The sequence below is a fragment of the Pseudopipra pipra genome, chromosome 3, assembly GCF_036250125.1.
Source record: "Pseudopipra pipra isolate bDixPip1 chromosome 3, bDixPip1.hap1, whole genome shotgun sequence".
NCBI classification, from domain to species: domain Eukaryota; kingdom Metazoa; phylum Chordata; class Aves; order Passeriformes; family Pipridae; genus Pseudopipra; species Pseudopipra pipra.
In genome coordinates, this window is record NC_087551.1 from 90223800 (window position 1) to 90235940 (window position 12141).

A 12141-nucleotide genomic window follows, 5' to 3' on the forward strand; every position below is an offset into this window, starting at 1 on the left:
CTCAGATTCAACTTGTCATCGACCAGGACCCCAGGTCTCTTCCTGTGGCACTGCTTTCCAGCATCTAATTCCTCAGTCTGTACAAACATCCAAGGTGCAGAATCTGGCACTTTCTTTTGTTGAACTTCATAGGGTTGGTGATTGCCCAGTTCTCTAATTTGTAAACATCTCTCTGCAGGGCCTCCCTGAAGACAACTCTCTGTTGACATCAACGGAGTCAACAGCTCCTCCAAGTTTTATGTTATCTGCCAACTTGCTTAATATCCCTTCCAGTTGTGTGTCCAACTATTACCCTCTGTGCTCCACCCATGACTCAATTCCTCACCTCACCACATGTTGTGTTTATCCAGCTGTGTGCTGGACATCTTGTCCAGAAAGATCCTGTGATAGACAGTATCGAGAGCTTCACTGAAATCTGAAAAGATGACATCAACTGGCTTCCCTTAATGAACTAGGTGGGTTCCATTGCCATAAAAGGAAATCAGGTTTGATAAGCAGGACTTTCCTCTCATGAAGCCGTGCTGGCTGTGACTGATTACATCATTGTCTTTCAGGTGTTTTTCAATACCTCCCAGAATAATCTTCTGCATAACTTTACCAGGCACTGAAGTGAGACTGACAGGCCTGTAGTTTCCAGGGAAAACAGCTATTCCCGTATGCTGAGTCCATGTTACAACACATCTTGGAGATGGAGTCCAGTTTGGGACCCCCAAAGAAAATGTTGATGAATATGCAAAAGTCCAGCAGACTTGCTCCATCCAACACTGTCAGGGGCTGGAGCACTAGCACTGCGAGGAGAGGTTGAGTTCAGTGTGTTCAGATTGAAGAAGAAGGGGCATCTTCGAGGGCAGCTAAGGAGCTTCCCAGTGCCTCTGGGGAAGATGGCAAGGAGATGGACACAGACTTTTCACAGTTGGGCATGTCAGGAATTTGAGAGGCAATGATGAAAAGGGAGAAGAGGGAGATTCTGGCATAAGGACAAAATTATGACCATGATTAAACTATGGAGCAAGTTTCCCAGATCATTGTGCAGTCTCCACTCTTGGAGATTTTCAAGACCTGACTGGATAAAGCCCTGAACAAGTCGGTCTCAATTTTTTCTTGGCCCTGCTGTGAGGAAGAGTTTGGATGAAAGACCTCATGATGTAATTTCCAACCTGAATTTTCTATGATTTTATGATTTTGTTGAGGTCAAAATTTCATGATAGTGGAAAACTTTGTAAAATTCATTCACTTTTGATGGATTCACCCTATTTTAAGTGGAGAAAAGATACATACTAAAAAAAAAAGAATACTCTGGCTGAACTGTGAAACATGCTGGATAATTTGTATCCACACAACAAAAATTTTAACGTATATTTATGTATGTCTATATATACACATACATCTTTAGTCATGCAATAAGCCTGTTTTCCATCTTTTCAGTCATTTTCCCTACTCATTTCACATAATCAAGATCTTGAATTTTTTGTTCATTTCCAAAAATTATAATCACATATAAGAATAAGAACTTATGGTAAGTCTTACTATATTTGTTGAGTATATGAATTAATTTGGGCTTTACTCTTACCTGTTTTTTGTTTGGTTTTTTTTAATGAAATCAGCACAACACATATAATGGTGCTTGGGCTGAAGGATGAAAAGGAATAAAATATGACCATTACATTAGAAATTATTTTGAGATCTAGTGTGAAAAAAGTGTTATGACTCAAGAGTGTTATGGTATTAGAGGGAGATCTGTTGGTAAAAGCTGATGCGAAGTGATGACAGTTAAACAAAGAGCAATATGTGCAGTTGGCCTCTAGCCTAAAATAATGGATTAAAATAAAACTGTAAATTGAAAAATATAGAAGAAAGAGAGAGAAAGGAAACACTGTTGATGTGAGTTGTTAAATGTTAAGATAGTAGTCACGCTAGGACTTGAACCTGCATCTCCCAGGACAATGCTGCAATCACCAGCTTACACTGGTTTTATAATAAAAGACCAAAGAACTTTACCTTTCAGCAACAATGAGGAGTTCTGGCTGCATAACGAAGAACACAAGATCATATCCCATAATCTTTCTTAAGACACCCTGTTTATACAAAGGATAGGACATTTGGCCAAAACTAATTACAATGCTCAATTTCCCTGGAGAGTAAATGTCTATCACCAGCTTCCACATATAACTGACAAAGAATTATCAAAGGGAATGTTTTGTAAATATCTCACTAGATGAGGTGCATTTGCACGCTAGTAGGCAGACTTCAGTAAAAAGTTTAAAATAATAAGCCAATCTACAGAAATCAGTATAGGTACATGAAAAATTCTAAGACCCAAGTCTTCATGATCAAACATATTATTCACTGAAAATATGGTCTTTATCCTATCCTATCCTATCCGATAATGTGCATCTTAGTGGAAGGCTTGGCACAAATGCTGCAGTTGGCTGTACCTGTAGGAAATCTGCTCCTACAGTTTTTACAACTATACCATATACTACTCAGTTTTATCCTCGGAATAAACACAGAAAGCAGTAGAAGCTGTAAGGAATGCACTTGAATTGCAACTGTTTGAATAGATTTACAGTATGTTTTGGAATTATTTTTGACAACCCCTTAAAAGAATCACAAAATATCAGAATCAGAATTATAGAATGGTTTGGGTTGGAAGGGACATTCAAGGATCATCCAGTCCAACTCCCCTGCTGTGGACAGAGACATCATTCACTAAATCGGATTACTCTAATCCCCATGCAACCTGATATTGCACTCTTTCACGGATAGGGCATGCACAAGTTCTCTGGGCAACCTGTTCCAGTGCCTCACCACTCATTGTAAAAAATGTTTTCCTCATGTCCAATCTAAACCTTGTCCCCTTGTCCCCTGTCCTGTCACTACAGACATTGGTAAAAAGTCTCAATCTATCTTTTTACATACTGAAATCCTGCAATAAGGTCTTGCCACAGCCTTCTTTTCTCCAGGCTGAATAACCCAAATTCTCAGCCTCTCTTCATGGAGGACCTATTCCAGCCCTCTCATCATTTTTGTGGTCCATCTCTGCACACACTCTAAAAGGTCCATGCCTTTCTTGTGCTGGTGACCTGAGACCTGGATGCAGCACTCTAAGTGTGATCTCTCAAGGCAGAGTAGAATGGAAGAGTCCTCTCCCTTGACCTGCTGGCCACAATGTTTTTGATGCAGCCCAGGATATGATTCATTTTCTGGGCTACAAGCGCATATTGCCAGTTCATGTCCAGTGTCTCATCCACCAGAATCTCAAGATCTTCTCAGTCAGTTCATCCCCCACCTGTATCGATACCAGGGGTTACCCAACTCAAGTGCAAGACCTTGCACTTGGCCTTGTTGAACTTCATGAGGTTCCTACAGGCCCAGCTCTCAAGCCTGTCCCCCTGGATGGCATCCCATCCCTCAAGAGAATCAAACACACCATTCAGCTTGGTGTCATCTGCAAACTTGCTGAAGGTGCACCCATCCCACTGACCATGTCATTGATGAAGATGTTAAATAGTATTAGTCCAGTACAGACAGGAATTTAACCAAAGAAAGTTAATCCACAAATGTATTTTAAATTCTAGTCGTTTTTCCTACTGGATGTTTAGTTAATCTATTTTAACACTTTGGAAGATTTAATAGCTTGAAATTGTATTTAATTTTATAAATTCTGTTATTGATCTTGACATTTATATAGTCATGTCTTGAAGAGGCTGCTTTACCTGTAAGCAAAATATATCAATATTGTAAAATTATACATTGCACAGTTTAATAATATATTCAATAATGAGAAAAAGCAGTTTGAAAAGAAACTCACAAAGATAAACAGGAAGGTATACGAGCTTTCCTTTGAAAGAGGACTTAATCTGAGTGTCTTTCAGACTCATGAATACAAGCAACCTATGGAAGAGATCTCTGTGAGCAAGAAAAAGAGCATAATTAAGTATAAAAAGAGGAAAGTGGAAAAAGATGGATAAATTGAGAATCAGAGACGGACAAAGACTTTTTCAAAAAAACAGAGAGTGGGGAAACACTGGAATAGACAAACTAAAAGGAAAAAGAAAAAAGACATGAACACTGGTGGCTCAGTTGATTCTTGATGCTGTGCTGGAAAAATCATACTGGTATCAGGGGTTATCAAACTCTACAAAACAACAGTAATTCTGGACAAATATGGGCTGGAGAAAAAAAGGCAAAAAAACAATAGAGTGAAAAGAACATATGAAAGATGAAGCAAGCATCAGCACTGAAGGAAGGAATAATGAACAGAAGTCCTGCTTTCTGTGCCCTCTGCCCAGCCAGCACTGCTCTGCTGGGGCAGAGGGTGTGGTGCTTCAGGGAGGGCAGGAGGATCCCAGGGAAGAGGGCAGGCAATACTCGGGGCTAGAAGAAATAGTAAAGATTGAAGTGCACCAACGTATGCTCAAAAGCAGGTAATTAAAAAAAGAACAATAGAAAGCTTTCATAAAACTATACTGCTGGCATACACTCCAGGTTGCATTAGTGGTTTTTAAGAATAAATTTAATCATTATTACATTGTATTCTTTTGATTTGTTTAGTTACTAAGTAAACTGAATTACATAGATATTCTTTTCCCGTACCAGCTAAGATAGTGAAATTTTCATAGCAACTTCAAATAGGAGAGCCCTTTATCTTCTACTTTATGGGCATCTACACCTTTACTCACTAACTTGGGATACCTTTGAAGTCAATGAAATAGCAACTGAACGAAAATCACCTTTCCTGTTTTTGAATTTTGTATTATACAGATACACGATGATGTGCCCTGGACACAATATTTTACAAACTCTTTACCTTGTGTTTTTCCATATGGATGTGGCATATGCACTGCATGCACAGTAACTGCATTTTGTTGACATTTAAAGTAACTTTTACCAGTAGCCACTATTTTGAATATTCAATGAGATATTTATATGGAATACTATCTTATTAAAAGAATGATGTGGAAAGAAATTAGAAGAGCAAGAGTCAAGTACAACATTCTGACTCAGATAAAACCTAATTTTCCTTTGACATGGTGAAATAAAACATAAAGACTTAATATTAGTTAGACAGATATTATACAAACTGCATCATATTTGTTTATATTTCATTCCATATAAAGTCCTGGGCCATCTAAAAGACCTTGACTGTCACAATTTCTGTGGCTTATCTATGAAAGTAAGGAAGTTCATGTGACTTATTTAGTTAAATGTAAAGAAATTCAGCAGGGTTCCAGTGCATCAAAGAGCAGTTGTATGCTTAAATTTAAGCACCTGCTTAAATTGTTCCCCTGTGAGACAAGTGACCTAAAAATGGTGATGCTATTTTGATACCTTGTGAGGATATTAAGGAAGAGTTCGTTATACAAAATAACCTTGCAGGAAGTTATTTATATACAAGCTAATTTTATTCAAAGTACATTGAAGGACAGACAAAAACTGCTGAACTACAAAACAGCAGACTTTTATCAACTATGAGAAATTGTAACAGAAGCGTTCAGGGACTTCATTCATTCTCGAAGTACTTCTTTGCATTCTTCGAATTCTTAAAAAGGGGGACAGATGTGTATTCAGGCTGCATGTACAAAATCCAGGGTTTTTCTCTATTCTTATTATTCTTATTTTAATAATTTTTAACTTTTTTGTTGTTGTTATTGCTACTGAGCACTTGGCTGATAGAATAAAACTAGTAGATCTTTAAAAAAATGCTTGGCATATAACTTGACATATTTAGAAAAGATATTAGAAGTCTACTCATCTGTTGCTGCCCTGAAGAACCCCTATATGTGTTAAAAATTACATATTCCTTATATCTTCTACCTATGTGCAATATTCTGTGAAACCTAACTTACAAACTTCCAGCTGAAACCTGGACCTAGGACACAGCCCCTGCTTAGAATATGGAAAGGTTTTGATCCACAGAGGATGGTAGGATTTAAATGTCAATGTCCTGGTTAACCTAGGAACATTTAGATTGTCTTGTGCTTGGCCATCTAGGAGAAATCTCACGCTTCATTTCTCCTTTTCCATTCAAGAAGAGTAAGAATTTGTTAAGCCTGTAGGCTAATAAGCCCAACTATAAAAAATGGCTACAAATTATAAGGAAATGGAAATTTGCTTGAGGACCTTAATTAAGACTTCAAGTTTTAGGAAAAATAAAATTATGTAATGAGGTGTTTCAGGGTGGACTTCTTTATTGGGAAAGCAATACTGCTTGCCTTCTTTCCCCATCAAGGAACAAGTGCAACACTGCTAATAAACTGACCCTCTTCTTCATGATTTTTAGAGATGTTACATGCATTAGAATAACAATTGTCCAATAGTTGACTTGGCTTAAGATTTAATTTTCTCTCAAAGTTCATACATCACATTAAAAGTTAAAAAAATTTCTGCACAGTTAAATGGTTTGTCACGATTTCAGTTAATCTACATTTCATATAAACTAGTCTCAAACTCATGCTACAGCTGAAGGGGGGAAATATTTCCTATAAACTTTTAGCCTACAGAAATATAATTATTTTGTGTTTTTAAAGAAATTGCTTCTTAGAAGTCTTTATCCGTTTTATTAATCTCCCACTTTCTGTGCATACAATGTCAGTCACTAGAATTCTATATGGTAGAATTTGTGCGTGTTGTACTTTGTCTGCAAATATAGATATGATAAAATGGAAGTCTCAGTATTGTGGCTGCTCTCAGTCCTTACTGACAAACAGCTTTCCAGACCCTTTTTTTATGCCATAAGAAACAGTGAAATAAGTCAATACTTAATTCTATAATATATAAACAGACGGAATAATAGTATACATTAAACACAGAGCAAGAAGAAAGTTTAAAGCCCATTTCAATCCCTGTTCTCAGTGCCATATGCCCTGTTCACTTATTAGGAGATGATTCACCTTAATAATATTCACATTTAACATTACTTGAGTGTTCAGTGTCTTGAAATGCAGAATTATCTTCTCTGAAGCACAACAGAAAAATATATTTACAAAGTCATCATTTATATATTTGTGTCTTCAAATTTCTATGTGCTTTGATCATAAGAATGCCAATTCAAGTGCCATTAGCCGTTTAGTCACAGTCAAGGACAGAAGAATATGAGCTCTTAAAGTCATCTCACAATCTGTTTCAATCTGTTTACTCCATTCAATCAGATACAATAACGGAGAATTGGTTATGCTTGAAATCTGAGTGTCATCATCATGGCTAGGCTTCGCGAACAAAGATTTGGGAAAGGCTCTATCCACATTTGTTACAAGCACGCTGGTGGCTAATAAGGCCAATACGAGATAGACATGTCCGATTGCAAAAGGCACAACAGAAAGACTCCTTAGGTGGTATCTTCTGCAAGACATGGTTCTTTCTGCATTGTCTTTTCTCCTTGAGAGTGATCCTGTGTGCGTTCTCAAAGGAGACAGCTGCGTTATAGATGGTGTGTCTCCAGACCTCCCGATTGGAGGCCAGAGTAGACCAGTTATGGTGATCAATATGGCCAAGGCTGAGATGTTGTTTCAGGGAGTCCTTGTATATTTTCTTTGGGGCTCCTCTCACGCAGCAGCCAGTGGCAAGTGCACCATAAAGCAGGATCTTAGGGAGGCGGTGGTCCTTCATCCTTGAGACGTGCTCTGCCCAACACAGGACACGCATTCTCAGCAACATGGCCTCAATACTTGTGACTGCTGCTTGCTCTAGAACAGAGGTATTGGTCACATAATCTGACCAGTGGATGTTAAGGATTGTACGGAGACAGGATTGATGGAAGCATTCTAAGAGATGCAGGTGGTGGCGGTAGATGACCCATGATTCGGAACCATATAAAAGAGTAGACAGTACAATGGCTCTGTAAACACTGATCTTTTCTTCAAGTGTTTATTTCGCCAAACTCTTTTATGAAGCTTTCCAAAGGCACTATATGCCTTTGCTAACCTGTTGTCTATCTCCGTCAATCTTACAATCTGAGGAAATGAGGCTACCTAGGCAATTAAACTGCTGGACTGATTTGAGCTCTGATTGGCCAATGGTGATATGGGGATGATGGAAGACTTCCTGAGGTGCAGGTTGATGGTGCGGTTTTTGGGGGGTGCACCCCCATGGCTTCCCAATCTGAGTGTAATGAAATAAATAACTAATTTCCAAAGCATTAACTTTCTTAGACATTGAATATATATGCATCTGAAGTATCATTTAAAAGGAACAGTGTTTTGGTACTGTGCCCCACTGGAACTTCTCATATAATAGCTAACTTTAGCCTTGAAACAGAGTTTCAAAAACAGACTGAGCATATTTTTTTAGCATGTGAACAGCCACAGCAAAATGCCACCTTCAAGTTATGTAAAAAAACCTCAAAGGCACTTCCTTTTAGTGGAAGGCCACTAGCTAATCAACCCACATTAACGCAGTATGTAACTGAGTTTCCAGCATTCAGAAACTGGTCCTTACACAAATGCATTACTTACAAAGGTTTCATCAATAATGAAATCTAGACATGGGATGAAAGCCTCAAAATTAGCAGTGTGTCACTTAGAACTCTTAACCTACTATTTTTACAGCCTCCCTTCAGGACCCCTTACCTTCTGTAATCAGCACCAACACTATTCACTTGCTCCCTGCTAAGCTTTTATCTCCATGAAGTGAAGGTGACAATGAAACACTCTCCTGCAAGATCCTCCTGGCAGCATTCCCACAATGGCTGCTGGACTGTTTTGATCCCATTTCATATGTCCAAAATTTAAGCAGCACTACAGCTGCCTGTCTCTGAATTGTATCGTGTCGTGCTGCTGGGCACAACCCTGTGGTCCCTGAGTTCCAAAGTAATCTTCTCAGCCTCTTTCAATTTTCACATTAAAGAGCATGCTGCCTGGAACTTGATGATTACAGGTTTGTGGGGACAGGATCAAACAGAGGAAGATACTAACAGGAAGTCAAGAGTAATAACATTATTCTGCAGACATAGCCAGTTTTCACTTCTCCTTTGAATGAATTCAGTCATCTACAGCAGCACTGATGTAAACATGGCCTTGCAATTCCATATTAGTGCAGACACATTTAAGTAAATTTCTTATGTGTGATTCCATCCAGTAAAGCAATTTATGAGAGAGCTGATTATGTAATTGTAGCTCTGGATTATTAAGTGCAGGGACTGAAGAGTTAGGAATATTTTAGCAATATATGAAAACGTACATATACGGTAATTTACTTGAGCAATAAAACTATCAATTATTTTATCTACTGATTAAAAACTATGAACACCAAAGAATCAATTTATTTTTCAGGGCAATTCACTTTCATAAACAGACACTAACTGCTCTTTTTTCCCTGAAATCTGTCAAATGTTTTTAGCTCACATTACATCAGCATTTTAGTAAAATTATTGATGGTTAATAACATAAATGATAGTTCTTTGACAGTGAAACACTCTGTCATGTCATAATACTAGTTAGTGAAATCCATATTCACTTCATTTTCGATTCAAGAGAAAAATATTACCTAGAGATACCACAGCTGCCCCTCAAAAATTATATTTCATCTGGCAACAACTGACATATATATATATTTATTACTGTTTCAAAAATCTAGCATAATAAACATTCTTATCAATGACTCAAAGAGTACATAGGTTTTGAACTTAGTTTTCACCACTGGTTGAGAGAATACACTAGGGAGTGTGAGATCCTTCATCGGTGAGAACCTTTGTGTCCTTGGTACCACCTGAAGAGGTATAAACAAGAAATATTTTCCTCCTGCTTTCTTTCTACTGTAGGTTGTTAGTAGAAAGAGTATAAACCACAGAACCTTGGCTTTAACTTTACCCAAAGTGGCTACTCTGCCTGCATTGCCAGTTTTGAGGGCTGAAATCCTCATAAAGCCCTTCCTTTTCACTCAGAGAAGGAGAGAAGCACAAGAGGAATCATACATGGAAAAATTACCAGGGCAAATTATTGGATCACAATTAAGTACCAGGTTCTGACATGCTTCCTATTTCATTCTCCTCTTCTCTACTTCATTCATTATCAGTACCACCATAATATCTAAGAATCTGTCTCTGGTAGATTAAATAATATGATTATCAACTCTCAGGTATTCTCCTTCTCTTTTCAAGACCATGAAAATTAGTGTTCTATATTTGGACATCTTTTACATTACATGTATCTATATCCATCTATGTATCTACATAAATCTAGAATATGGATAGTATAACTATGGAAAATAACCAAAGTGTCAAAAAAGCCTGAAAAATAGAGAGTAAAAATCTGAAGAACAGCAAGTGAAAGACTTAAGATGTCTATATCTGAGATATGTAGATGTAATGTGCCTGTTGAAATCCAGATACTATGTAAGTACATTAATTAATACCTCAGTATTACAGTTTGTCATCTAAAATTAAATGGACTTTTGTTAGTGATGGGGTTTTATATTATAAGGTATCACTTTAGTCCTAAGATACAGGAGGCAAAACAGGAAGTCAAAATTACAGGAGAAAGATGATCTTTTGGGGTTTCTTCCAATCTGAGTGTTCTATATATGAATGCAGAAACAGACATATATATGTATATATAAAAGTCTTCTAATATACAAATAATAGGTACAAATATATAAAAGCACCTAAATTAATTACTATTTTATAGTTGCTATGTTTTGATTACATGATTAGACAATAATAACCATGTTTTCCTTTTATAATTCCTAATAGAACAGCTAGTAAATAATCCTAGCTCGTTAATGTTCTAAACACTTTGTGAACTTGGCTTTTAATACATTTAGAAAATGTTATTTAGCTTCCTAAGTTACCAGGTAGTTCCTGATTTTTTTTTTTAAGTAAAGACAGAAATAAAGTACAATTGACCAATATGACCTGAGAACTGGGATCACTATTCTCTTCATTTGCCATTGGCCCTTCAGCACAGAGCTTGTAACAGCATTTGTGATGTTGTCATGTTCCCATACTGGTTGAACTAGAAAAGGAATATCTACAAAATGATCCTGTAATGCATTTTTATTTGGAAATTAGTTAGCCTAATGAAGAGAAGCTTCTCATATGCAGGGCAGGAAGCAATGGAGGGAAGATATTGCTTACCAGTCTAAGATTGAAAATCCAGAAACTTCTAGTTTGCTGCTCCAGCTCCATCCCTTCACTAGAAACATTACTGCTCTGCTGAATCCTTTCCCCTATTTCTTCTCAGTGCACAGCTCCTCTACCTCCTTGCCTTTTCTTAGTACCTGTTAGCAAGCTTAGTCAGGGTCAAAAAAAAAAATAGAAAAGGAGACTGGGAGAGAGACATAAATATGATGAGGTATTTTTATTCTTAAAACGATTTTGTAGATAGTAGTTAGAAAGACATAAAATGAGCCTCTTCTCTTTTCTTATTGTTCCTTCTATTCACTGATCAAATACTAATTGTTTAATGACATAATTGTATGAGCAATGTACAGTGATAACAAGTATGGATTGTAGGATAGAATGGTGCCATAAGAATTCCCTTAGCTCTTGAAAGAATATATCTCCAATGTAGTTCTGTGAAATTTCAGCACGTAGTAGCTATTATGACGTGAGTAAAGCTGACAGAGATGCTCTTCCACAGGCTTTTCTGACTTGCTTTGGTGTGACTTTGATAACATTAATGAGACTGATGTCAGCCAAAATGGCAATACTCCAAAAGCATTAGATAAATATATGACTGAGTGCATGGAATCTTGTTTCCTCTTTGAATGCTTCAAGTGGAACAAGATTATGTTGTGATCTCCAGATGATCACAAGTTTAAGATTAGAAATGGCAGCCTTGGACTTCCAGGAATGCGTTTCTTTTATCACAATTAGTGTGCAAATATCTGAAGGTATTTATGTTACTTTTCTAAAAACCACATGTGCAGCAATTGCGCCTTCAAATTTGAGCAATACCAATGCAGTTGCCCAGTGTCCCCTTCTAGAACACTCAAAATGAAAGCAAGTATATGCCTGGCTGCTGGAGGTTGTTGAGAGGCCCTCAGGCATAATGAGACTGAGGCAGGCAGACCAAGGCTTTCGGAACAAAGGATGTTGGCTTTGTCTGATGTTTCTGTGTGGTTCTTCAGAGTTTATACCAGATCAAGCTAAAAGGTGCTTATGCTGCTACATTCAAAGACTCAGGGGTCTCACCTTTGTCCTCC